Source organism: Dromiciops gliroides, chromosome 2 (genome assembly GCF_019393635.1).
Source record: "Dromiciops gliroides isolate mDroGli1 chromosome 2, mDroGli1.pri, whole genome shotgun sequence".
Taxonomy (NCBI): Eukaryota; Metazoa; Chordata; class Mammalia; order Microbiotheria; family Microbiotheriidae; genus Dromiciops; species Dromiciops gliroides.
This window is the reverse complement of record NC_057862.1, coordinates 37,202,750-37,230,704: the sequence shown is the minus strand read 5'-3', so window position 1 is coordinate 37,230,704 and position 27,955 is coordinate 37,202,750. Positions and strand designations below refer to the sequence as shown.

Genomic DNA, 27,955 nt, shown 5'->3' with positions numbered 1-27,955 from the left:
TTTGTGTGAAACCATTTAATAGGAATTACATAATAGCAGTGAAGGATTAGGCACACAAAAAATAATAAAGAAATTTAAATCTGCTCATAAGTTCATGCCAAGTTCCAAAGAGTCCATGTGCAGACACTTGGATCCATATCTCCTATAAACAAAGAAAGAAGGATATCTCAGTTGAAGTGAGTCCATAGTTCAGGCAGGGGCCCAGCTATGCCTGACTGTAAATCCCTTTAGATCTCTGTGCTCATATTTCCTATTCTATAAATTCAGTGAGGGGGATTTGGTATGGGGCCTCAGGAGGGTTCACAAGAGTTCAATATAAAATTTGGCTAATAATGGCACATATTTCTTCTGGTTATTGTGAGGATTAAATGAGATAATATATAAAGTTATATGTTAAAAACCCAGATATAAGATGATATATTGTATATAATATATATATATATAGCCTACAAACTATAACTATTTAGCCTACAAAGGTATGAATGTCTTATCACTTCCATAGTTAGAGAAAATTCCTACAGTGATACAATCACAGAACACTTGAACTATGTAATAATAATAAATATTGATAATAATGATATTTCTGTTTCCTATATTCCAGCTAAAATCTTTATAAATTCTATAGGGTTGTATATTATAATAATACACAGTATAGTTATAATATACAATACTTTATAATAATACATAACATATTTATAATATATACTTTATAATGCATAATATATTTACAATATATAATACTTTATAATAATATATAATGTATTTATAATACAAAATTATAATATAAAATATACATTATAATTTATATATTACAAATACATTGCGTATTATTATAAAGTATTATATATTATAAATATGTTATGCATTATAAAATATTATGTGTTATGAATATAGTGTGCATTATGATTATTCATAAACTTAAACAGTAATATATTTATGTAAAATATTATGTATATTTATATTCATATAATGTATAACTTATATATTATAAATATATTATGTACTATTATAAAATTTTATATATTATAAATATGTCATGTATTAATATAAAGTACATATATTATAAAGATATTGTGTATTATAATTTATAAACTTATATGATAAACTATATATTATCAGGTACATAATGTAAATACATTGTGATTTATATATTATGAATATATTATGTGTTATTATAGAGTGTTATACATCATAAATATATTATGTATTATTATCAGTTATAAACATATAATTTATATAGCTTTCAGCTGGAACATAGGAAATATATAGGTATCATCATTATTATTATTACATACTTCAAGGGTTCTATAATTGTATCACTGTAGGAATTCTCTCTAACAATGGAAACGAAAAAACATTCATACCTTTGTAGGCTAGATAGTTCTTGTGTGACTACTCTTAAATTCCTCACAAAGCCAAAATGTAGTTGTCTGGTAAATGTTCAAAAGCCAGCTTTAAACAAAAAATGTGTACCTGGTACTCTTTTAAATTTAATCTGCACTATTAACATTTTCTCCATCACTTCTTTAAGTCTAGAAATAAAACACTAAATCAAGGCCTCATTTGCAATATTTCTTAGATGTTCAAGATGCAAGTGGTCACACTTAAAATTTAAAAACCAGCTCTCTTGACATGGACTGAGCTGGCTCTAGCACAACCTTGGGCAAGTATCTTGTTTTTTTATCCTGTTATTTTCTTTCTGAAAGTCACAAAATCTCCTTTGTTCCAACCCAGCAAGTGCTTTAGGAAAATAGCACTTTTAGAAAAAAACTTTGCAGGCAATAGAATTTCTGTGAATGCTGACTTAACAACAGCTCTGTCAGCCCAGTGGACAAGAAAGGGAAATCCTTCAGCTGCCGGAAGGTGACCAACTTTTCATTACAAAGGTATAGAAGTACTGAGTCACAGTCAGCAGGAAAGCCACCTCAGAATCCCTCTACATTCTCTGTTCAAACCCAGTTATATTGCCCATTCCTCTCTTCCTTTTCATGGACAACTCATAGAAAACCTATCTGCTCTTTGGTATCTACTTTCCCACCTCTTTGTGACCCAATTTGGGCTTTTCTTACAAAAGATACCAGAGTGGTCAACCGATTCTTTCTCCAGCTCATTTAACATGTGAGGAAATGAAGCAAACAGGGTTAAGTGGCATGTCCAACATTACAACTCCTGGTTAAGGGATAATATTCACCTTACATGGATTGTTAAGGTCTTTGAATTCTTACTAAATGGTTTTAAATTGAAAGGGAAGAGGGAGAAAGAAAACTACTTATGTAGTTTTTATGTATATTTTTATGACAGAGAGTAGCTATAATGTGGGGGAAATAGTAGCAAAAAATCTGTTGAAATTGACAGGAGGCCAAGTCTATAGAAGGAAACCACAGTAAAACTCATGGTCTCAAAGACCTACAAATCTGTTCACAAAGTATGGGAAGCAAGTAAGGAGAACTTTAGGTTCTCTTGAAAGGAGGGAAATTTGACCTTTTTGGTATCAGTGAGATGGATGGGATGAGATCAATGACTGGAATAAAGGAGAAAGGACAGGATGAGAGGAGGATGAGAAGAAGAGCAGCTGCATGTGAGGGAATCCCAGAAAGGGGAGAAGGAAAGGGGAAACCATTGGACTGAAGATCAACAGAGGGAAGATAGAAATGATTTCATCTTTCTTCCTTCCTTTCTTCCTTTTTCCTTCCTTCCATCTTTCTGTTCTTCCATCCATCGTTCCTTCCTTCCTTTCTTCCTTCCTTCCTTCCTTTCTTTCTTTCTTTCCTTCTTCTTTGTGTCTTCCACAAACGCCCTAAAATCTATCCAAAGACCCTCTCCATTGCTCCTTTGGCCTCAGGTTAAGAATTCCTAGCATAGAAAGAAAATAGAAGAGGGCTTGGAACAGAGTTTGGGGGACACCCAAGGTTGACAGAGATGACCTGGATGAAAGTCCAATGAAGGAAACTGAGGAGGACTCAGGCAGGTGAAAGATGTACTACAAGAGGCAGCATAATATAATGTACTAACAGCTGGCCTAGGAGTCATAAGAAATCCTGGGTTATGTACTTTTTATGTGACCCTGGGAAAGTCACTTAACCTTAGTAGCCCAAGCAACTTGGTCTAAAACTATAAGATACAGACCAGATGTCAATGTTTAAGAACATTTTTGACAACTCCACGTGTTTAAAGAGCTAACATTTCATTATCATGTTCTTTTCTCATGTAACTTTGAATATTTCTGTCATTGATCCTTTTGGAACTTACAGTGTCTGATGTAACATTCTGGATTATTTACTATAGGTAGCAGAGGCATATTGATATTCAGTTTTCTTGGCAATTTTGTGCATATGTCACTTTCATGAGCATAGTAGGAGCTTTTTTTAAAAGGTTGGTGCTCTGAGATAGCTCACACCTATCAAAATGGCAAATATAACAAAAAAGGAAAAGACTAGATATTGTGGGGAATATGGAAAACTGGAATGCTAATCCACTGTTGGTGAAGTTATGAAAAGATCCAACCATTCTAGAGAGCAATTTGGAACTATGCCCAAAGGGCTATAAAACTGTGCATACCCTTTGACCCAGCAATATCACTGCTAGATTTCTATCCCAAACACATCCTGAAAAAGGGGAAAAGACCTATTTGTACCAAAATATTCCTAGCATCTCTTTTTGTGGTGGCTAAGAATTGGAAATCAAAGCAATGCCCATCCATTGGGGAATGGCTGAACAAGTTGTGGTATATGATGGTGATAGAATATTATTGTGCTATAAGAAATCACAAGCATGATTTCAGACAAGGCCTGGAAAGACTTCTATGAACTTATGTGTAGTGAAGTGAGCAGAATCAGGAAAATATTGTGTACAGAAACAGCAATATTGCTTGATGAATAACTGTGAATGACAACTATTCCCAGCAATACAATGATCTAAGACTATCCCAAAGGACTGTTTATAAAGCACACTATCCAATTCCAAGGGAAAAAAAAATGAACTTGATTGAACACAGACTGAAGCATTCTATTTCTTTATTTTTTTATTCAAGTTTTATTATGCAAAATGTCTAATAAGATAATATTTTACATAATTGCACATGTATAACCTTTATCTGATACCTTATCCCCTCAGGGAAGAGAAAGGGATAAAATCTGGAACTGAAACTTTAAATAAAAATGAATATTATTTTTAAAAAGTTGTGTTTGTATGTATATATTCATATAAACTTGAAACAATTTATCAGGAACATTAATGAGTATTTGAAAATGGGGGGGGGGCAGCTAGGTGGCACAGTGGTTAAAGCATTGGCCTTGGATTCAGAAGGACCTGAGTTCAAATTCAGTCTCAGACACTTGACACTAGCTGTGTGACCCTGGGAAAGTCACTTAACCCTCATTTCCCTACCCCAAAAAAAGAAAGAAGGAAAATGTGGGGGGGTAAGGTGTGTGAATAAAACATTAGGTGAACTAGATATTGAAAAAGAAATTTTCATTTTTTAAACACTCACCAATCTTCCCCTGGTCATCACTTAAGAATGGTTGCAGCTGTAGAGAGAAATGGCTTCTTGGGAGTATTGGGAGAGATGACCTCAGAAGGACCACCACGTGATAAGTCTTCATGTTTAGAATCTACTGTCTGTGGTAACTTGGATGGGATAGTCTCATACAGAGCAGTTGTATTGTAGTTAGGGTGAGCCAGGCAGGGCTTTATTCCAGAGCTCTGACAGCTTGGGATCTAGGGGGCTGCTAGAACAGGTTCGGCGCTGCTACAGGTAAGATGTTAAGGAAAAAAGACAGAGATATAGGATGGGATTGGAAGGGCCCCATGCACTTGGGTGGAGGCAAAAGGCAAAGTTTATTTGGACAGTATGACATATTTATACTTGAGGTAGGCAAAAGGAATGGCTTTGTGTGAAGTTCGCACCAAAAAAAAGATGAGATAATTGGCTCGCTTATGTTTCACAGTAGGTCATGCAGACCTTGGGCCATGTTGGCCTTATCTACAATGAGGAGCATGTTTCTGTCCTTTGAAGTTTCCTTGGCGCCTATGCAAATGCATCATCCTTGGTGCCCAGCAAATGCATCTGCATCTGGAAAGGATCATTGTGGTTTACAGCCCTCTTATCAAGGGCTAACTAAGAGTCAGTGCATATTTTCTGGAATGGGGAGGCCTGTCTGTGAGCTTTGCTCAAGCAGTGAAAGGGGGACTTCGTTAGCCCCTAACAGGGCTCCAATATTGAGAGGGTGAGGAAAACATTTGTCTTCTTTCAGCAAGAGGAAACAGTGGCTGCTAGCAGCTGAAAACGTTCTCCTCTCTCTCCCCTGACAAAATGACTCCAGCTCAGTGGAGCTCTTTTCCCTATTTGGTCTTGAACTCCTGTCTACTCCACTGGTTTACCTTGCAGTTCTGCGGAGTCTCTGTCTCCTCAGTACAGTTCCTGGTCAATTCAAAGTGCCTAGGAAGTCACTTGACACTGTCTCTGACATCAGAATTGCTAGTTGTGGTTCTTACTGTTTCTATGAGATACTTAGCACAGCAAAAGGATTATTTATCATAGCTACTACTCCCACTTTTAAGAATGTGTGCAGTGTGCCCAAGATTGGAAGCAGTAGAGAAGGAAGCAGGTGCCATGGAAAGATTGAAAATTAGGAAAAGACTGGGTAGGATAAAAGATACAAGCTCTCAGAAGAAAAAGGAGGAACTGTGATTAAGGGTCCAAGAAGAGGGGCTAGTGGGGCAGCTAGGTGGTGAAGTGGATAAGGCACCGGCCCTGAATTCAGGAGGACCTGAGCTCAAATCTGGCCTTAGACCCTTGACACTTACTAGCTGTTTGACCCTGGGCAAGTTACTTAACCCCAATGGCCTCACCAAAAAAAAGAAAGAAAGAAAGAAGAGGGGCTAGTAGTTGCTAGGAGATATGCTACCTTCTTTTTCTGTTCCTCCACCTCCCTCTACCATACTTGAAGAAAATAAATGAGGTTTGTGTGTATGTGAGTGTGTGTGTTTGTGTGTGTGTCATGGGTAGGTGATTTAGAATACAGAATTATAGAAAATAATAAATTATCAGTGGATATTCTCAGGTTTTTTTCAGTGAAATATTGAGTTGAGTTTTCTGGAGAAAGAGAGGGGAATGATGTGAGAGGCCTCAGTAGGAAAGAGAAATTTAGAATAGATGCTAAGGGAGTTAAGTAGTGACTCAGGAAAGAGTTATTCATCCAGTAGCAAGGCTATAATAACAGAGAGAACAAGTGTTAGGAGGAATTCCTTTTTGGAATTTGGTAAGTGATGCATGTCTCCATAGGGTAAGGTAAAAAGGATTTTGACACTGAAGTAAATTTAAGATGGAACTAGTTCACTACTGGGTCAAGATTGCTGAAAGGAAGTGAGGCAAGAGATGAGTGAGAGCCTGGGAAAATAGGAAGCCATGGAGTGAATGAAACAGAGTGGATTCAGAACGTGGGAGCCACAATAAGAGATGGTAGTGCATTATAGAGGACAGAATATTGGACTTGGAATCTGAAAAATATGGGTCACAATTCTGCTTATTATGCTTTAGAGATGTGTGGCCATAGTCAAGGCCTATGATGTCTAAGAACTTTAGCTACTGAGTTCTAGTTGAGTTCTGACCTGCTCTGGGAATGTGAGAAAATAAATGGTTTGGGGATGCCCAGAAGCCCTGCTCAAGAAGATAATATTGGGATTGACTTTGCTGATTAACTCGCTTAAAGTTGACTTGATTGAAATCATACTTATCTGAGAGCCTAGCCCTCAGGGGATGTGTTCTCTGAACTTTGACTTCAGGCATGTTCTGCTCATGGACTGCCCACAGGTCCAGTGAACCAATGGATTTGGGTGATCCTAGCCAATTAGCTTGAAGCAGTGTGTAAGGACCGCCTCTTGTCAGGACCTGCAGGAAGCTTCTGCTCATGCAGGCAAAAGCACTTTTTTTTTTTTTGGCCTGAGACTCATAGGTGGCAGCACCTTTTTCTCTCTCCTCCTCTATCCTAGCTAGGCTTTCCTAACTTTCTGAGTCATGTTCTGTCTCTTTTTACTAATATCTAATATACTTTAATAAATGCTTACTGCCCCCAAACTGGTGCTAACGCTTCTAATTTTTAAGTAGCAATATAATAGAAACCCCAGCTAATTTTCCCCAAATGTGGGACAGAAAAAAGGTGACCACATATAGTTTTACTCTCCAGACCAACAAAACCATAGATCCTTGAGTGATTGATATGCTAGGTTTTGTTGTATCTTTCAGGTGATCTTGGGTGGTTAGGACATAAACTCTAGAAGATTCTAGAAAACTAAAAAGTTATGGGTCCATCAATGTATAGTCACTTAGTTACATGGCAAGCATCCTAACCAGTAGCAGAGTTCACCACTACTGTGTCTGTCATCATAGGATGGATCTCCTTTTAATAAGACCTTAAAAATGGTTCACTGAAGCATGGATGGGTAGATTAACTATCTCATCTGATCAAAGTATCATAGATAGGGTAATTAGGGAACTCTAAGCCCATATAGTCCAAGCCCTGGATTGTAAAGATGAAGAATCCGTTACAAAAAACAATAATGAAGTGAGTTATCTGAGGTCATACAAGGTGTTAGCTTTAGAGGCTAGCTCTAGCCCAAAATCAGGGCTACTTCCATATTAGCATGATGCTGCTGAAGTCACTAATCCTCAATGTACCGAAGTGTTGGCACACATTTGTACACCAGAACTTACTAGCAACACAGCCATGGTTACTATACATCAAACTCAAAAACAAGAACTATACAATACAAAATAAGATCATCCTTAAGGATATTTGAAAAGTACAAAGTAAAATGGTGGGGTTTTTTTTTGGGGGGGGGTATTTTATAGATCTTTCTCCACACCATAAAACTGGAATTGGGGGTGCAAATTAGAGCATACCTGTGTGATAAAATAATGGAATTTGGCAGATGCCCAAGGGCCCCACCTGATTGATTTAGTATTGTTTGAATTGGATAAGAATAAGAAACCGAGTAAGTACCTACTTGGGGATGATTAAGATATAGGCGACACCTGGCCTGCCCTGAGTGAGGTGTTTGTCTACTAGGAGACCACTCTCAGACATCCAGCTTGAAAGACATCCCCTTTGGGGGAGGGAGAGAAAAACGTAAAAGGGGAACACTCACTCTGAGAGCTCTCTTCTTCCTGCTGGTGAGTAAAGGAGCATTCCAGAGAAGGACTGCACAGCTGACTCCCATTGAAACTATGGACCCCAGGTGGTGAGTGGAATTGAGGCCAGCTCTTTGAGCTAACTGAACAGGAAGCAAGTGAAGGGTTTGAGTCAGTCTTTGATACAGCCAGGGAGCTTATTCATTTTCTCTTCCCTTATTCCCTTGTCCCTGGATTTAATAACTTCACCTTTGTTGTAAATTTTATTCCTATTAATAAAATCTGGTTTGTTTGTGGGAAAGAGGCTATTTATCTCCTTTCTTACTGACCTGGGAGAAATAACTAAAAAAGGCAGTTTGGAAGGGAGGAAACTTTGTACCTAGAGGCCTCTCATTATTTTCTCAACCCCAGTATTACACTGAGCCACCCAATTAATTCTCCCCATAATAAATTTGGCCCCTACACCTGGAAACATTGGTAAGTGTCTTCCACATGAATGTATAGAAGACAGTCTCTATCATATAATTATATACAAAATACTCTGCCAACCTGTCTTGTTCCTGGAACATAGAACCCATTTTAATCAATAGATGTGAATTGTTCTCCACAAGGGGACTCCAATCAAAAATATGAGAGCACTAAGACCAGAAGGTGAAATTAGGTGGCTTATTTACCAAATCAATTTTGTCTTCTTCCTTAGCGAGGAAGAAAGCATAGTTGGTAATTTGGTGCAATATTGGCGAACCCAACATGATTGTGCTTGATGCTAAGGTCATTTGGATCTCCAACGGGTTTGAGGGTGAAGTTCTGTAGAATGGTGGTAAAGAACAAAAACAACTCCATCCTCGCCAGGCCCTCTCCAAGACAAGACCATTTTCTTGGGAAAGAAACAAAATTGCATGGATAAATCTTCATGAATTATCACAATATCAGCCAAAGGGGAAAGGGCTCATTGGAGCAGGACAATAGTGGGGAGAAGAGTAAAGCAGAAGGATGGAGATGGGCAGAAATGGTGAGGAGTATCTTTGTGTGTTAGACTTCAGTCTTTGATGGTCCCTAGAGGCAGAAAGGAATCCCCTCTTCACACCATTCTTCCCATGGTAAGCCCTTGTGCAGTGGATCTTGCAATGGAATCATAGTTCCACTAGAAAAGGAGGAAGGTGAGCCAGCAAAGAGGGTCAGCTCATCTCTTTAGGGGTCTGAGAAGAAATCAGGCCAAGGGAATACTAGAAAAGAAAGTGTGTCACATGCCTCAAGGGGTGGTGTGTCCTCAGAAGAACTACCATGAGGCTCAGGCAGAGGAGGGTGGGAAGGGGAAGAGAATTCCCCCATTAGAGTAACAGGGAGAGATGGGGAGGGTTTCTCTTTACCAGTGGAGAAAGGCATGAAGTAGTCACTTTTCTTGAATTTCCCATCCTTATCCAGGAAGTGCTGAGGATCAAACTGGTCAGGGTTGGGAAACTCTTTACTGTCCCACAAGACTGGGGAGAGCAATGGGAAGATGGTTGTGCCCTAGAAAGAAGAAATGCCAGGGGAGTTAATTATCATCATGAATATCCTTCATATGCCAATCCCAAGAATCTTCAGGGACTCCCTCTTGTCTCTAGTACAAAATGCAAACTCATTTGCCCATGGCATAGACTGCAATGTCCAGCCATTGAGAATTGGTATATGCTCCAATCTAGCTTTCCAGGTTGCTGTCACCATTGTAGTCTCCATCTTGCCTTCCTTGGGGTTCTAGCTAAACTAGTGCAACTGCTGTTTCCCTTCCACAAGGCCCCCTCTCAGGTCTCCATGCCTATATAAAAGCTATGTGCAATACCTGGAAGGCACTCCCTGCTCTCTCCAGCCTCTTGGAATCCCAAGATCTCTTCAAGGATTGGATTGGATTCCTTCAGGAAGCCTTGGCTAGAGCCCTGAGCTCTTTGTGCTCTCCCTCCCCTCAGTTCCCTGGTATAATATGTCATGTTTACACCTGTGGCCTGTGTAACTTTGGGCAGGACCCATGAATTGTCAATGGCACAGGCAATGCTTAAAGCTTCCAGGGGCAGACCAGGCTTCCTCCTGAGGGAGTTTCTTCAGCAGAAAGCCACTCTGCTACACAAATCACAGCTTTGGTCTGAAGGAAAGAAATAACACTTGAGGTGGACTTTTCTGCTTCCAAGTTGTGCTCCCTCCATGAGAAGCTGAAAACCCCAATGTCCAAATAACCTTCTTTTCTTGCCTTGGGTCCACAGAACCTGGCCTAGCAATTCTCATAGAGTAGGTTCTTATTGATAATCTGCTCTGAACAATGCACTCAATGGGGTGTGTCAAATGTGAAATTAGGTGGGATGCTCCCTTCTCCTTTCTTTGAGGGAGAATAGTTCTGCTGAGCCATTGCTAAGAAACTTCAATTTAATTTAACATAATTCAATTCAATCAATGTTTATTTAGTACCCCCTGGAATGCAGTATTTAAGAGTCTAATGACCTAGATTTTCCTTTCAGCTCCAAATGAACTTGGCTAAGTTATTTGACCTGAAACTCTGTGTCTCCATCTGCATAATGGGACAGATAATCCTATTTACACAATCCACTTCACTATCTGGTAAGAGGAAATAATATAAACAAAAAATTCACTGGAGTAATCTCACTCTATTATTGTCACTGTACATTTTCTTTCCCAAGTGTTGCTATGGTGAATGAGAAGCAAGGAACACCAAAATAAGTATACACACTCTGTTCCCTTTTCATTCAACACTGCATCCAAGTTAGCTGTATGTAACAAAAGACTACCTTAAGGGGAACTTCACCTGATATCATGACAACAGGACTCAATTCTTTCATGTCTAAAATGAGATCACTGGACAAAATGATATTTCAGATTCTTTCAACACTAGATCCCAGGACTACTGACCTTGGGGATAACATATTGTCTGAACTGGATGTCCCTGTTCACTGCATGGGGCAAGTTGAGTGGTTTGAGGTCAATGAATCTTTGCACTTCATGCACCACAGCATCCATATAGGGCATATCTTGTCTGTCTTTTATGGAAGGAACTCGATTTTGTCCAATCACACGATCAATTTCCTCATGAATTTTTGCTGCAGGGACAAAAACAGGGTTAACCACTAAAGGTTCCTGGTCTCTAGGGAATGCCCAACAAAGCATGTGTGGAATGTCTCTCTGATGATATTACCTAGGATGATTCTCAGATGTGTTCAATATCCTCCTTCTACTCATTTGAGGGAGAAAAGCCTTTTTCTGTGGCTTAGGGGACAGGAGTCAGGAAGAAGTGAGGATCATAAATTAGGTGTCTTCTAGGGTTCCCTATACCTCTAAATCCATTAGCTTTATGATTTATAAAATGAGAAGAATAATTTCACCTCCCTTAAGGGGCATAAAATAAAATAATATGTTAAGTGATTTGGAAACCTTACATTCTTTATATTGATGCCAGCTATTATTGCCAAAGAAAGTAGATGTCTTCATTTGGATTTGATAGTACTGATGGTGACATTATCATCTTGACTTAAACCATTCAAACAAGCATCCTGTTTCTAATGGAATGAGCAAATGGTTATCCAGTCTTTGCTTGAGAACATCCAGTAAGGGAAAATGCACTACTTCCAGGGCAGCTGAATGGTTTGGGGGAGAATTTTAATAGTTGGCAAGTCTTTCCTTACACGAAGCCTCCATTTGTCAATCTGCAACTTATATCCTTGGTCCCTGGTTCTGCCCATTTGAATCCAGCAGAACTAGCTCTGTTAGAATGTAAGCCATTTGAGGGAAAAGGGTGTTTCATTTGACTCAAATGAACTGAGTGTGCACAGCCAAAGCTTTATATGTCATTCTTAAAGTGAATTGAATTCCCATGAAAGACCTTCGTATACTTAAATAAACATCAGGTCTTGCCCAAGTGTTCTGTTTTCTTAAATATGCTACTGTGTGATATGTTACTGATCTATGTGGGAGTCACACACATCCAAAAGGTGGAAATGTGGGGCCAGCTCCTGAACAAGGTACAGGCCTGGGACAGTAACACTGGGCTGCTGCAAGCATGGCAATTGTACTTTACCTTGGACCTCAGCATGTTTCAGAATGAGAAGCAGACCATAACTCTGCTCCAATCATTACTAGATTCTCCAAGTCAAATTCAGACTGAGGATTACCTTTTTCCTAAAGAAGAGGTCCAAAATAAATGAAGTAATGAGAGTCAGCAGGGAAAACCTTTAGTAACCATGTGAAGTACATAAGGTTTTTCCTAGGAGCCCTCCTCCACCTTCATATCCCTACCTCCAAAGATTAGAACCTTCCCAGTTCTCTCAGGCTTCCACTGCCCAATCAAAGGCTTGACCTACCCAGGCAACCTTCTTCCCACCAAAGAACATGACATACTGTATTGTAAGGATTGGAATGATGCCACCTGCTGGAGACTTACTGTAGGAAAGCTCCAACATGAGGAGAGGGCCTCTGAGGGCAGGACCATGTCTTTTCTTTGGCGTCAGGAAGTGACCTTTGCTGGTGGGAGGAAGAATGGGGAGGCTGGCGTGCTGGCTCACGCTCTTTCCTGTGGAATCTGGCGGAGAGCGGAGCTAGGAATGGTCTCTCCCTTTAATAGATAGAGTAATCTAGGCCCTTCTCTCTCTCTTTACCAAATTCTTATTCTCCTTCATAAATACTTAAAAGTCTAACTCTTGCTAAAGCTTATAATTTATTGGTGACCACGCGTTAGATATTTTGGACAGACTAGCTAGAATTTTAGCCCTTACAATATACAGCACTGGACTTGGAATATTTATTAACTGATTCCTATTATCCCTCTCAAATACACCATCCTCCTCTAAAGAGGAAAGCCCACATGAGCAGCCCATCACTCAACAACACTGAACTCTTCCAATATCATTTCCCATGCAAAATATAAATAAGGGACAGTGTCAGACCAAACAAAGCCTAGTTACTAGAAAGTCAATGGCACCCTTGGGGAACATAGATACCTTGAGACTCACTGATGTCCCTTCCTAGGGTTTGAAGAGAGTGGCCTGTAAGAATCTTTGGAAAATCTGCCTCACTCAGTAAGCAAGATGCTTCCCCCATGCATCTTACCTGCTGCATTTTAGAGAGATAGCAGTCAATGTAGTCTTGAGGGTCATTGGAGTCCAGTACCTTTTGATGCTCCTTCACTCTTTCCATAATGAAACTATTCATTTTGTCCACATTTCTAGAAAATATTTTATGCTTTCCAGGGAGGTACACTCCGAATGCTGGTAAAAAGCTGTAAAACTACCCCCCCAAAAAACAGCAACAAACACATGTGAGTTTACTGTCATAAAGAGATAATTTTATATCTCTTCTTAAAAGCCATAATGTTCTATTCAAAGGCATTACATTTCATTTCAAGTTTAATTAAACTTTTGCTAACAAAAGTATTTTCTCTCTCATTTTCACTACATATTTGGGGGAAAGAAAAACAAAACCCTTCAGAAAAGTATATGTAGTCAAGGAAAACAATTCAAATAAGGGAAGTCACTTAACCCTCATTACCGCCCCCCTCCAAAAAAAAAAAAAAAAATAAGGGGCAGGGGAAACAAAGCCACAACATCAAAGAAGCACAGGGTTTGACTGTGCGAAGAGAATATTCCAGCTTAAATCAGACATAAAGTACACAGAGGGGAGTAATATGTGGGTCAAGTTGGAGAGTTATGGTGATGCCAGATTTGGAAGGCATATAATACCAAACAGGATACTATTTTCTACTTCTTAGAAAATCCTAGCTTAGGGACAGCTAGGTGGTGCAGTGAAAAAAGCACCGGCCCTGGATTCAGGAGGACCTGAGTTCAAATCCGGCCTCAGACACTTGACACTTACTAGCTGTGTGACCCTGGGCACGTCACTTAACCCCAATTGCCTCACCAAAAAAGAGAGAGAGAGAGAGAGAGAGAGAGAGAGAGAGAGAGAGAGAGAGTAAACCCTAGCTTGTCCATATCTGTAGCCCCAAAGCAAGGTATTTATAGCATCCTGGTGGTGTTAATGGTTATCAGATAAAAAGGGAAGGGGTGGTGAGTGAAGAGCAGGATAGTCTCTGGCCCCTATAAAATTCATGATGGAAACCAAGTCCAACATTTCATGAATTTATCACCACTCTACTTGCCAAGACTAAGGAGGCTTGGGCTGGCCATGGTGCTGAAAATCTCAGTATTTAGCAAAAAGACTTAAGAGTTGGTAAAGATTCATGTTTCTTGCTAATATTAGTTCACATCCATTTTTTAAAGATGAGAACATCTATTCTTCAGTGAGCATGACTAACTGGAAGGAACATTAGACTGTGAGTCAGAAGAGCTGTGTCAGCATGTATGCCCTATGACATACAGGGTAACCTCAGGTTAATCATGTCACTACTGTGTACCTCACATTCTCCCCCTCTCCAGTCATAATTATCACAACAATAACAAGCATGCATAGAACCCTGTAGAAGTGCCCAAAGTGCCTACATATATTAACTCATTTGAGTCTCACAACAACCTTGAAAGGTATGTGGTTGTTTTTTGTTGGTTTTGGGGGGGTTTTTGTTGGTTTTTTTGGTTTTGCAGGCTATGGCACTTAAGTGACTTGCCCAGGGTCACATAGCTAGTAAGTGTCAAGTGTCTGAGGCCAGATTTGAACTCAGATACTCCTGAATCCAGGGCTGGTGCTTTTTCCACTGCACCACCTAGCTGTCCCCAAAAGGTATGTGTTTTTATTATCCCTATTTTATAGATATGAAAACTGAGGACGAGAGGGGTGAAGTGGCTTTCCAATGGCCATCCAACAATTAAGTATCTGAGACTGATTTCAAATTAATTCCTCCTGACCCCACATGTAGCCCTCTATTCATTAAATTCCTGTATTTCCCTAAATCCTAAAATTTTGTGATCCCTCAATCCAAGGAACAGTCAAAGGAGCACTTAGGAGCAGTGAGCTACTCTACATAAAATCCAAGAGTTTCATCAATCTGCTCAAATCTAAGCCTAAATTGGCAAATATCTCAAAACTAATTTGTCCAGTGCTATACTACACACTGAGGGGACCAGAAGGCAGAATAATATGTCCCTGTTCAAAAGGGGTTAATATTTGAGTTAAGGGGAAATCTGCTTACTTTGGAAAAGCCAACATTTAAAAAATAAGACAAAGCAATTCCAAGGCATCCAATCAATTCACATTAAGTTAATGAAATCCACCAAGCATTTATTCACTGCTCACTATGAGCCAAGTCCTATGCTAAGCTACAGTAATAGAGAGAACAATGAATTAGTTCTCATTCTCAAAAAGCTTACCAGAGAAGGGTTAAGCTAGAGAGTGTATCCCAGACCATAAGTGGAAAAGAACTGGGACAAAGGAAAAGGAAGCTTGTTTTTGATTGGAAGAGGCTTCACTGAATGAATTCTTTGGTCCTACCTGTCTAACCATTGTAGAGGCTAGGCCATAGCACCAAAAGAATCAGTGTAAGTTACTGGCCTAAATGGCTTTCTCACTTAACTTTGGCCAGCTGTCCTCCCTATTCTCTGCAGAATGGCCTGGGAAGGCTCTATGCTAATAACTATTTTATTTCACTATATCTATGAATATTCTCCAACATGGGATGTCCAGGGCCCCATTCAGACGTTTCTCCATATAACTAAAAAGTCTGTATGACCTGGAAGCAGTTCAGAGGCCTACTGGGAACAGAATATCAACCTGGATGTTATTTCAGAGGCAAGATATAGCATTATGTTATTCTCCCTGAGTACATGGTATGTTAACGTGTGTGTGCTCCTATGTAGGGGACTTTACTAGATGAAAGCCTATGGAACAATAATCCTGTTGCCTAAACTCAGCAACCAACGACAGAATGGAAAGACATCTTTAGACTTACCTGTGCCCATGGCGCATTAAGAACCTGAGAGTTTTCATTTAACAAGTTCATCAGATAAAGAAATTTCTCATCATTGTACTGGAATCAAACAGAGAAGAGGATAGAAGAGATCACATTGCATGGCGCACAGCCAAGGACGAAGGTGGGATCAGTGGGCTGACCTAATGTGGAGAAAAGTTACCGACAACAGGAAAAGCAACTTTAATAGAAATATGTCCAATCATGTAGGAATTTCTCTTCTGCCCATAACTAAATATGGCATTTAATTCCTCTAAGGGTAGTGAATGTTGTTCTCCTGGACAAAGTCCTTTACCATTTATAATGGAACTAAATAAGCTTATAATACCTAAGTATGAGAAGAGAGAAAGGAATTTTCTGGCCCAACAGAGTGATTACCTGGTCAGTAAACCAAGGCAGACACTTTGAAAAGGATTCCCATAGCAAGTAGCATCTAGGACTGGGGATGGGTGAGCAGTTGAACCTCCTATGCCCAGAAGGAAAGAACTGAAAACCAACCCTTTGTTTTCCCGAACTCCTCCACCAGGCATTGGGCTTCTTCTTGAATTCTCTCTTCAATGCTTCTCTTTCCCATCCCAAAGTTCCTTAAGGTCATGAGGGAAAATCTTCGGATTTGTTTCCACTTCTCTCCATGACTGAAAACAATACCTAGACAAAGGAGAACAGAACATTGGTCATTCTAATATTGGAGGTTGGGGGAGTGCATAATGTGCCTGGTTTCTGTGGGATTTGGGGCTTAATTCATCCATCAAGTTTACTTTTATGCAATTCAACCCAAAATGAATGGCAGCATGGTGTGTAACAGGTGCCTACCACATGAAGGCCTTGTGCTGAGTGCTGGTAATAGAACAATGAAATGAAACCATAACTAAGCTCCAGACAGGTCCATTCTTTTGGATATACTCTGCCATACATTTTGTTTTCTGTGACTCTTTTGAATAAACTAAAGTTACCTTTTCCTTTGATAACATCATCAAATATTGGGATATCTCCTCTCTCCAGAAAAACATCTCCATGATCAATTAGAGCTTCCTTCATAATGTTATATCCATATAGTACCACAACATGCTGGGTTCCCATATAAAGAGTATAGATGGGGCCATATTTTTCAGCCAGCTGTGAAAAGAATGCCAAGGAATAGGAAGAGGATCAGTGTGATCTTTAGAAAGTTGGAATTTACCCCCCATAACTACCTCATGTTGTGTTATATGCATGTACAAATGTGTATACCCATGCACATATGACAGCATATACTGTTAATGAATTCTAGGTATACAAAGGCATAAGCTGTATGATAGCAAAGTAGTATTATTCCTTTTAGTTTTGCTCCTGGGGAATCCTTGTCATTGTATGGCACAGGATTTTTCTCAGATAGATGTTCCCTTGTGCTCTATTGGCACCTATCTAGTGTAAAGAGATTACAAAAAGGGCCTGGGATCAATGTTGGGTAGGTGCCTCTTAGAATGTTGATAGGAGGACATGGAAAAAAGCCACACAGAATGCAGAGATAATTGCCATCTCCTAACAAAAGGTATCTCCTCTTGTTGCCTCACCTCATTTCTGAAATATTTTTGGTATTTCTTCAGTTATGAATGGTTACCTCCAACTGACTACTTCAAAATTAGGAATGGCCTCTTAATCACCAAATCTGAGGGCCCAATATCAATCCACATTGTTCCTGACCTCTTTAGAGCACTTAACACAGCTGACTGCTCTCTTCTCCCCCTACTCTCTTCTCTCAGGGTTTCTCTAAACCTGCTTTCTCTCTGTCTCTGTCTCTCTCTCCCTCTAACCTGTCTTCTCATTATCAATCTCCTTTTCTGGATCATATTTCACATTGAACCACAAATCCATGAGTTTCCCCCATGGTTTTGTCCTGGGCCATCTTCTCTTCTCTTTTTACACTCTCATTCTTGATCACCTCATAATCAATATGGAGATAACTCCCAGATCTATACATTTCAGCCTGCTATCATTCTTGAACATCCATAGGAATCCTTCATTAAATAAATATAAAAGAAAATCCATTTTCCTTATCCTAAAAAGCCACCCTCATCCAAAGATCTTTATTTCTGGCTAAGACACCATGACATAAACACAGGTTTGACCATTTCAACAAGCTGCAGTGGTTCCTTATTGCCTCTGGGATCAAATGTAACCTTCTTTGGCATTTACACTTCTTCACAACCTATCTAGAAGCAACCTTTCCAGTTGTTATTATTCCTCTTTATTTATTCCATAGTTCAGACATTATTCAGCCATATTCCAAGGTTCTTGCCATTTCTCACATAACACTCTCCCATCACCTTTCATTTGCAAGGTTTTTGTAGTCCCCATGTACAGGTTTCACTTCTTCCTTGTCTCTGATTCTTGCAATTCCTAATTTTCATAAGGTTTAGCTCAAATGCCTCTTTCTACACAAGGTCTTTCCTGACCCCTCTCCCAATTGCTAGTGACTTCCCCTCCAAATATCACATTTGTTTTCAACATGTTTTTAGATGCTTACTTTGCAAATTCTCTCATTCCCCCATTGACTTATTTCCCCAGTCTGTATCCATACTAGTATTCTGGGTGCTCATAGGAGTGATTGCTAAAGCTCTCTGAATTCTATGAGGAGAGAGTGAACACAGAATTTTTATACCATTTCAGTGGGGTGCATATGTAGGGATACATGTGTTTAAGATAACTCACAACTCTGGAACCATTTGGAGTCTACCCTCACAGAGGTTCACGAATGGATTGAGTTAGAAGGTGGATCTATTTATTAGTAAGGCAGGGTGCTCTGAGAAATCTTCACTGGGCCATTGTACTATAAGACTGCCCTATTGCTGACCCAGACTGCTTCCCCACTTCAGGTTAGGTGCATATCTGCTGGATTATGTTGAGTTGCCTTCTGTTTCTGGACTCTCCAATCCTGGGCTGATCCAAGGTGGTGGCAGTGAAGAGAGTCAGAAAAGCCACAGATACTTGGGAATTTATGGAAGATTTTTCAGTTCTTCTCCCATGTCTGCAAGTTTTCTACCTTTCAGGGAACATATGTAAACTACATAGAGGTATATAGAGGTTCTCTTTTATCAACCAAATGTCAAATACCAGGTGTCAGTGAAGACAGATATACTAGATATGCAAGAGATATTCAAGATATATACAAGATATACAAAAGATATACAAGAAGAGAGAACTAAAAGGATCTGAATTATTTTCTTAGACCAACTTTACTGTTTCATAAGCAGATCTTTTCACTTAAAGACCTCACTCAAGTGTAGGATGACTAATGAGCAATTTACTAAATCCTCATGTCTATGGGATAAACAATAACCTAGCAATGTACATTTGTCAAATAATAACAACCATTGTTGGTATCAGGTTTTCTCAGGTATTAACCCTAAAGTTCTCCTGTTGGTACAAGTGAGACACTGAGAAAGAAGGCACTGAAACAGACTTTACCCTGAGTTTTCTAGATGCGCATTTCACATTTGTTTTTCCCCTTCAAACAACAAAATAACCAAGGGGGCAGAGACTATTTCATTTGTGTTTGCATGAGCAGCACCTTGGAGAGTGCCTGGCATGCGGTGGTGGGTACCTAATCAATGTCTTTTGATTGACTGAGTGAGTGAAAAAAATCAATTAAATATTGATCAAAGTAGCAAAAGCTTTGAAAGAAGATTCCTCTAGGGAGAGTTTCAGAAAAGAAGGGCTTTTGAAGTAAATGGAAAGGTATGACCAAGACCCTTCTGGTGGAAAATTTCAAAGTTCATCAAAGAAACTGCTGCTGTACCTTGGCTCATTGATAGAAAGGGAGAAGGGGAGAGAGAGAGAAAGAGAGAGAGAGAGAGAGAGAGAGAGAGAGAGAGAGAGAGAGAGAGAGAGAGAGAGAGAGAGAGAGAGAGAAGAAATGTTTTTATATTTGATATTATTTTACATATCACGATAATGCATAAGAAATGACTTAGAAATATTGGATTAGGGGACAGCTAGGTGGTGCAGTGGATAGAGCACTGGCCCTGGAGTCAGGAGAACCTGAGTTCAAATCCGGCCTCAGACACATGACACTTACTAGCTGTGTGACCCTGGGCAAGTCACTTAACCCCAATTGCCTCACCAAAAAAAAAGAAAGAAAGAAATATTGGACTAAAAAGTGAGGTGGAATGAGCAGAGGAAGAAATGTATATAATGGGTCCCTTGGTATATCGGGCATGGGTGATTTGGCAGCAAAGTCATATTAAAAACAAGAATTGGGGGTGGGAAGTCAGAAGGTTTGAGTTGAAACAGAGATGGAAACAGGGCAGATATTATGTAGTATGAAGGCCCTAGGGTCAGGAAAAAGAATCAAAGCACTCTAAATTTTGAGGTCTTATGGCCACAGGACCTTCAGGTAGGAAAGTACCTCAATTTGACTCAAGGATCCCAAGATAAAGAAGCCAAATGGACAAATAAGGAAAGAACTATGTGTTACAAGAGGATGGTGTTGTATTTTCTAAGGTTGCTTTCAAGTCCAGCTTATCTATATCTGAGAGGAAGAGAGTAGCATGGGTGCTGAAGAAATGACTCCAACATTCTTGATACACCAGGGGATACATTTGGGAGAGGCCAGAGTGGATAAAGTTTGTTTATTCATAGGTTTGAAGATCAATAAAAGGCTCCCTGAGACCCATGTTCAAAAGGTTAGTTCACAAATCTAGAATCCCATATTGGAGCAAATTTGGGTGTTCATAGAAGGAAATGATAGAAAGAAGGGGGTCTCCATATGACTATGTGATGATGTATCTGGAATTGAGTAGAGAAAATAGTCAGAAGGATCAAGATAAACATACCCTTTTCAAACCAAATCCCTTTATCTAGAAAACCTAAACTAACATCTAGCCTTAAAAATTTAGACTGGCTAGCCCTTCAGAAAAGACTCAAGGAGGGGCAGCTAGGTGGCCAAGTGAATAGAGCACCAGCCCTGGAGTCAGGAGAACCTGAGTTCAAATCTGGCCTCAGACACTTAACACTTACTAGCTGTGTGACCCTGGGCAAGTCACTTAACCCCAATTGCCTCACTTAAAAAATTTTTAAAAAGAAAGAAAAGACTCAAGGAGAGAGTTTATTGGCATTATGATTATGAAATGGTGGGTCATCAAGGGGAAAATAATGAAATATAAATCAGCACTGTGTTTTTCCATGGAGAAGTGTTAACAGTAGGAAAATTTGCTGAAAATAGACTCAAAGACTCAAAATTATACCTCTCTTTTGCAGAGAAAATTAGGATAGAGGAATCCTAGTGGCAGTTAGCAAGAAAATGGGGGAGAAAGTGGAGGCATCTTATTTGACAGATGAAAAAAACCAAGGTTCAGTCATATAAACAGATAGGCCCAAAATTACCAAAGTACCAAAGTACAGAGGTCTTTTGAGAGTTGACCCAGTGCTCCATCCACTGTACCACACAGCTTTCCTCAGTATTAAGCAAATAAAATATCTGTCAACACACAGTGCTTCCACTTCTTTCAATCACTTCACTGCAAAACCCTGTAGGTTTTGTATAAAATTGGAAACCAATTAAGAACCTGAAGATCTGAATATCTGGAAGTTTAGTGGTGGAAGACTTTGATTCAAGCTGTATGGTAATATTTCCTTGGAGTTAGGAAGGGGAAGAAGACAAAACTCGGATCTTCCCTAAGCCTTGGTTATGTGTGTTTTCAATTTAATGTAATAACAACAAAATTGTTTGCCTATGTTATTTTTGGTTCTTCTGTGTTATCAGAAAAAATTGCACTCAGCATCATGGTATTTTGAATTTCATCAATAAAATTTTGTGGAATTGTTTTATTGTTGCATAACTATCTACTGTGATGTTTAAAAATCTATATTGTGTGATCGCCTTAAATTAGAAACTTCAGCACCAGTCTTTGGACATTAAACATTTATTAAAGCATACAGGTATTCACATGGAGTTCAGAAAGTTAAGAAAAAGGCCTATCTAGCCTAGAGTTCCAGCCTAGTCAGGTTCTTCCTCAAGTTCTCCACCTGCTTCAATCAGGAATTCTCCAGCAGACTGATTGTGGAAGCTTTTTATAGGTCTGGAGCATGGGTGGTCCTTACACACTGCCTCAAGCTGGATTGGTTAATGTCATCCAAATCCAATCGAGTTAAGTTCAAAGTCCTTAGCTTCTGGGAACAATACTTTCTTTTTTTTCATATTTCTGCATTAGTCATGTTATAAGAGAGAAATCAGAGCAATGATGAAAAACCTCAAAATAGAAAAATGACAGCACCAAAAACAAAAGAAATAGTATGGTTCATTTAGCATCTATACTCCACAGTTCTTTTTTTCCCCTGGATTTGGAGATCCTCTTCTATCATGAGTTCCCTGGAACTTTTCTGTATCATTGCATTGGTGAGAAAAATATAGTCCATCACAGTAGATCAGCATTCAATGTTGATGATACTGTGTACAATGTTCTTCTGGTTCTGCTCATTTCACTCATCATCAGCCCATGCAAGACCCTCCAGGTTTCTCTGAACTCCTCCTGCTCATCATTTCTTACAGCACAATAGTATTCCATTGTATTCATATACCACAACTTGTGCAGTCATTCCCCAATTGATGGGCATCCCCTCAACTTCCAATTCCTTGCCACCACATGAAGAGCAGCTATAAATATTTTTGTACATGTGGGTCCCTTTCACCTTTCCATGATTTCTTTGGGGAAAAGACCCCAAAGTGGTATTGCTAGGTCAAAGGGTATGCACAGCTTTATGGCCCTTTGGGCATAATTCCAAATTGCTCTCCAGAATGGTTGGATCAGTTCACAGCTCCACCAACAATGCATTAGTGTTCCAATTTTTCCACAGCTTCTCCAACATTTATTATTTTCCCTTTTTTTGTCATTTTAGCCAATCTGATAGGTGTCAGGTGGTACCTCATAGTTAGAACAATACTTTCTTAAGGACTAGCCAGGTGTGCTTACAATCTAGTTAACTTGAAGTAGGCTAATCAGCAGTCAATCAATCTCACTTAATTCAATCAGTTTAGATTAATCTCCAGGTGGACCTTTGAGTATCTGCTAAATCCCATTGTTTTATCACATTACATAATATCCTTGATTTCCTATTTGGCTTACAAAGCATAAAATATTTACTATCTGCTTCTTCATGTAAAAAGTTTGCTGGCTCTTACTCTAGTTTGCCAAGACTTGGCTTTTGTTGCACACTTAAAAATGTTTCTTAAGTAATTCAACCTAAAATTCCAAGCCAAAACTGTGCTCATATGAAACTTATACTTCTCTCAAGTCAATTGAACTAATGTTATTTAAAGCACAAGTGACATCAAGCAGCTTTATATATTCCCTGTGATTTCAAAGGTAAAAATAAAAGATAAAAGTGAACTCTTCATTCCCAAACAAATTTGCAGTGGAGGTATTTTTGAGCTCAAACTATGGGTCCAATAGCAAATATTGCCTCTACCCTTTATTCAAGTACTAAAAAACCCAACTGCATTGTGAAGTTGAAAATGTGTCACTTTTATATCTCTCAAAGGACATGAAGTTAACCTGTCATTATCTGTTCTTCATGAAGATAGAGTGGCTCTTTGTAATCATTGTGTCCCTTCCATGATGTTCATTGAACACCTTTTTTGTTGCTCTATTATAAAAAATTTCCCAAAAATTGACATAAATCTCATTGACCTTTAATTTACAGACTCATGATTTCCTCTTTTTAACTCCACTTTGGAATTACTTGAGGCTAGAGGCTCTATAAGACATCAAGAAATAATAAAACAATGAAAATTGGGGAGAAATGGAGGAAGTAGGTGCTTGGGCAATCAAGAAATGTCTGGAGAGCTTTCTCTTATTTGTTTCAGTGACATTGATCTCTTCTGGTTCTCCTGCTAAATCTTCAATCCCCATTGCTGGATCATCATACATCTCCTGCCCACTAAGGCAGCTCTCTTTGTGGTGTCAAAGAAATGGAAATTGAGGGAATACCCATCAACTGGGGAATGGCTAAACAACTTGTGGTATATGAATGTAATGGAATACTATTATGCTGTAAGAAACAATGAGCATGAGGAGTTCAGAGAAACCTGGAAGGACTTACATGAACTGATGCTGAGTGAGAGGAGCAGAACCAGGAGAACATTGTACACAATAACAGCAACATTGTTTGATGAACAATGGTTATAGACTTGGCTCTTCTCAGCAGTGCAATGATCCAAAACAATTTAAAAGAACTCATGATAGAAAATGTTCTTGAAATCCCAAAAAAAAGAACTGTGGATTATGAATGCAGACAACCATAAAGCCTCTACTTTGTGGTTGGTTTTTTTCCTTCTTTTTTTGAGGTTTTTCCCTTATGCTCTGATTCTTCTTTCACAATATGACTAATGCAGAAATATGTTTAAGGTGGTTGTATATGTATAACCTATATCAGATTGCTTTTCACCTTGAGGAGAAGGGAGGGAATGGAGGGATGGAGAAAATTTTGGCACTAAAAATCCTATGAAAACAAATGTTGAAAAATATCCTGACATGTAACTGGAAAATAATAAAATACCTTTTTTATTTTTAAAAAACTATAAATATAATTTTAATACCTTTAATAATAAAATAAAATCAGGAGAAAATAATAAATAAATATTTGGATAAAAAATAAATAAATGGATGGAAGGATGGATGAATAAATAAATGAATGAATAAAAAATAAGTGAATAAATAAATATATAAATGAATGGATAGGTAAATAACTAAATGAGTGAATAAGCAGATGGATAGATAGATGATGGATGAGTGATAGAGATATAGCTATATTAATATATTAATAAATGAATAAATCAACAAATAAATAGCTAAATTAATATACTCCATTCAGCCACCTTAATAATGAGAAAGTTCTTTTGAGTTACAAGTATCAACTTCCCATGTAGGAATATAAACAGGTTAACCTTTCAATATCTCTTATGATTTTTTTTCCTGTTTACTTTTTTCTGCTTCACTTGAGTCTTGTATTCGAAAGTTTAATTTTCTATTCAGCTCAGGTCTTTTTATCAAGAATGCCTGAAAGTCCTCTCTTTCATTGAATGCCCATTTTTTCCCCTGAAGCATTATACACTGTTTTGTTGGGTAGGTGATTCTTGGTTGTAATCCTAGTTCCTTTGACCTCTGGAATATCATATTCCAAAGCACTATGATACATTAATGTAGAAGCTGCTGAATCTTATGTTATCCTGACTGTGGCTCCACAATAATTGACTTGTTTCTTTCTGGCTGTTTGCATTATTTTCTCTTTGACCTAGGAACTCTGGAATTTGGCTATAATATTCCTTAGAGTTTTCATTTGGGGATAATAATAATAAGGAGGTAATCAGTGGAATCTTTCAATTTCTATTTTAGCTTCTGGTTCTAGAATATCAGGGCAGTTTTCCTGACCGATACTTGGAAGATAATATCTAGGCTCTTTTTGATCATGGTTTTCAGGTAGACCAATAATTTTCAAATTATTTCTCCTGGACCTGTTTCCCAGTCATTTGTTTTTCCAATGAGATATTTCTCAATATCTTCTATTTTTCAATCTTTTGGTTTTACTTTATTGTTTCTTGATTTATTATGAAGTCATTAGTTTCTGCTTACTCAATTCTAATTTTTAAGGAGTGGGGGGTGGCTAGGTGGTGCAGTGGATAAAGCACCGGCCCTGGAGTCAGGAGTACCTGAGTTCAAAGCCGGCCTCAGACACTTAACACTTACTAGCTGTGCAACCCTGGGCAAGTCACTTAACCCCAATTGCCTCACTAAAAAAAAAAAATTTTTTTAAGGAGTTATTTTCTTCAGTGAGCTTTTGTATGTCCTTTCCCATTTGGCCAATTCAGCTTTTCAAAGCATTCTTTTCCTCAGTGGATTTTTGGACCTCTTTTACCATTTGGCCTAATCTGGTTTTTAAGGTGTTATTTTCTTCAGTATTTTTTGTGTCTCCTTTACCAAGCTGTTGACTTTTTTCATGATTTTCTTGCACCACTCTCATTCTCATCCCATTTTCTCCTTTACCTCTATTAATTTATTTTCAAAGTCCTTTTGGAAGGCTTCTATGGCCTGAAACCAGTTCATATTTATCTTGGAAACTTTGGATGTAGTATGAGCTTTGACTTTGTTATCATCTTCTCGGTGTGTGTTTTAATCTTCCTAGTCCCCATAGTAAATTTGTAGGGTCAGAATTTTTTCTGTTCACTCATTTTCCCAGCCTATTTCTTGACTTTTAATTCTTTGTCAAAGTGGGGCACTGCTTCCAGGTTGGAGGGTGCACCATCCCAAGTTTTAAGGGGTTTGTGCAGCTGTTTTCAGAAATACTTCTAGGGATTTACAAGTTTTCAGTTCTTCCAAGGTGGTATGATGTAAGGAAAGGATGTTGACTACTCTCCTGGCCTGTGATCTAGTCTGCAAGTAAATACAAGGCTGCTTTTCTGCATGAGGAACCATGTGAAATATCCAGCTCAGCTGTGGCTGCAAGCTCCAATGTGCTAGTGCTCCTATCTGGACTGGGATCACCACCCAAGACTGGGACCTGGATCTAAGTATGGACAAAACAACAGAGTCCTGCCTCAGTGCTAGCAAAAGACCCCTGTAATCTCCTTGCAAATTACTAACAAGTTAATATTCTTATAGCACACTTCTGACCATGTCATTCCTCTACTCAAAAGTTTGCAGGGGGGGAAGCTAGGTTGTTCAGTGGATAGAGCACCAGCCCTGGATTCAGGAGGACCTGAGTTCAAATCCAGCCTCAGACACTTGACACTTACTAACTGTGTGACCCTGGGCAAGTCACTTAACTCCAATTGCCTCACCAATAAATAAATAAATAAATAAGTTTGCATTTGTTTCTCCCACCACCACCACCACAACAACCCAAGCATGCAGGAAACAAACCCCAAATCCAGTCCCTCTACCTTGGAGAAGGATGCATTAATATTCTTCATATCCAATTAGAAGATGTTGCCAATAAGGGGAAGAGGAGTAGGACCTGGTGGGAGCTTCCCCCTTTTGAATCCTTGGATCCATAGGGATAGGATCAGGAAAAGGACACAAGCCAGGAGGGCAGTAGTGGTGAGTCCCCAAAGATCCATTGCTCTGAGGAATGGTCCTGTGGCTCTCAGAGGTACCAGCCTAGTTGCCAGACTTTTATAAACATTGGTAGAAAACAAGGGGTGGTAATGCCCAGCCAATCAACACATAGTCCTTGTACAAAATCATGATTGGTTTATCATTAACTTTTATTAGTTTAGCAATTAATAAGTGATTAGGAAAAGGGCTTCATGTTGGTTGCTATAGGATCTGTCCCTGACCCTAACTTGGCACTAAGTTGCATTGGGAAAGTAGGGGATAGGGAAGTATTTTGTCCAACTTATCTGTTGGTCTATGGGTATCTATTGAGCAAAGGATGAAGCAAATATCCAAATTCAACCTGAGAGGAAGTGGTTATGGAATCCAGATTCTAAGATCCTGAAGGCTTGACCTCACATTAAAAAGGGAGGGAGACAGGAAATAGGAAGGTGAGGCTCACTGAATCTTTCTCTCTTTTTTGTTCTGGACTTCTGCTTGGTGGCAGAGAGAGAAAGAGAGAGGGTCCCTCTTTTAGTCCAGGACTTTGTCATGGAGGCAGAACTTCACGTGGAAAAGGAAGGTTTTCTCTCTGGCTATTCCACACAGATCTAAGCTAGGGTTTTCCACCCTATCTCTCTTCACAAACTTCTAATACACTTTAATAAATACTTAAAAGCCTAAACTCTTGCTGAATTTATCAGTAAATTTTAGGCAGTTTCCAAAAAAAAACTGGAGGGGGGGGTAGGACCCACCTTAGATGTTTTTTTCAAGGCAATGAGAGTTAAGTGACTTGCCCAGGGTCAAGCAAGTTTCAAGTGCCTGAGGATGGATTTGAACTCAGGTCCTCCTAAATCCAGGGCCAATGCT

The 27,955-nt window shown here is 39.0% G+C and overlaps 1 pseudogene; it reads right to left on the bottom strand.

The window, feature by feature from the left end:
* On the bottom strand, positions 1–27,111 carry LOC122742013 (annotated as a pseudogene).
* Positions 27,112–27,955: the final 844 nt, after the last annotated feature.